This window comes from Triticum dicoccoides, chromosome 2B, assembly GCF_002162155.2.
Source record: "Triticum dicoccoides isolate Atlit2015 ecotype Zavitan chromosome 2B, WEW_v2.0, whole genome shotgun sequence".
Taxonomy (NCBI): domain Eukaryota; kingdom Viridiplantae; phylum Streptophyta; class Magnoliopsida; order Poales; family Poaceae; genus Triticum; species Triticum dicoccoides.
In genome coordinates this window covers 206,008,475-206,010,198 of record NC_041383.1, presented here as the reverse complement: position 1 = coordinate 206,010,198, position 1,724 = coordinate 206,008,475, and positions in this window count along the sequence as shown.

Here is a 1,724-nt window from a genome sequence, read left to right as displayed (position 1 = left end):
TGGTTACTGTTGCTCAGAATTTTCCGAACTTAAGTTATATGCAAAGTCTCATTTGTCCTCCACAAGTTTGTTGTTACCGTCTGCTTGAATTTTCTGGACAAGTCTAAGGTATCTGGATAGTTAGATTGGCGTGTGCCAAATTCATGATGTGTTTAGTGGAAACTAAGTGGCCACCTTACGCAAATCTGCAGTTAGAGAACGTTTCTGATGACCAAAGAAAGATGCATTTAAAAATAGCAATGCAGACCAGTTGCCATAAAAATGTCTTTGCAACTCTCTTGATATGTGGCAGAAGAAGAGTAAAATTAGTTTTACAAGTGGCAAAGTTACATGCCAGAACTAATTATAGCAGACAATGACGATTCCGAACCAAACATACCTACACTTCCTATGTATAGGTTGGCACTGTCCCTTCATTTTCAGTCATGAATGGATGCATCCATACGCATCAGTTCTAACTGCTATCTCAAAAGTTGTAATAGTATGCTCTCTCTTTTTTTTTACATGCGAGCTGACATTGTTAGCAATATGAACACCTAGATAAAACCAAACCTTAACACCCATGTTAATTTAACTCTTTGCTTGTTTCTTTCTTTTACATATCTTCTATAACTATGTTCCCTAGTTTTAAAGAGTCCACATTCAATTGAGGTCTCCAATTGCAACTTGGTGACCCGATTTTAACCAGGTCAATAATTTCTCAAAGCTCTTTCATTCAATTCTTTATACTATACACTATTCTTCTTAATTTTTAAGGCCTCACAATTGATTAAGAATTTAGAACTGGGTCATTCAATTTTGACCGTCTTATTCTCAAAGAGTTATTTCCATTCAATTCTTCTAATTTTCTATGTTCCTTGATTTTGAAGCTTCTTCATTCAATTAAGGTGTTTAATTTTGGATTTGGTTTTCAAATGTAGTCAGACCAACAATTTTTCAAATCAATCATCAGCAATCGGCCTACAAAAACATATCAATCCCACGCACCCTTCCACCACATAGAAAAAAAGCAGCACCATGTGATATTGTAACACCAATATAGTACATGCAACCTCAGACGCATAAATTTCCCCTCATAAATATACGTTGGTTAGCGGATAACACATAACCACACCACGAAAGACCCATCAAATCACCACAATATGAATAAAAATAAAGCACACCTTTTCATCTCCTCCACCCACCAAACTAAATATTCCATTAGTTTCAAAATATAAGGGGTATTAGTTCTTTGGAAATTCATATTTCTCCAAATTTGACCAAGTTTAGAGCGAGAAAATATCGGCATCCACAATATTAAACAAAAAAGTATGAAACATTATTTCATGATTAATCTAATCATACCAATTTGATATTTTTTTATATTTCTCTACAAATTTGATCAGACTTCAAATGGTTGACTTTTCAAAAGAGTAATACACCTTATAATTTGAAACAGAGTGAGTATTTTTTTGAGAAACCCAACAACAACGACGGTGTAGATATTTTGTGCAGATACCATCGATAACTACTTACAACTATAATTTGTTTTATCTCCAGACTTGAAGAAATCTACAGAAGGTAGATGTCCTTGTCGGACTGTCTAGGACACATCTTTATGTCACATCTAACCTGATGTCTACTATGTTTGTGGTCTATTTTTTTTGTTCAAGCTTTTTTTTTATTTCTTGTTGCTCCGCTATTTGTGAGAGCTTAGATGTGACATCCTTAGAAAAGATCTAGAT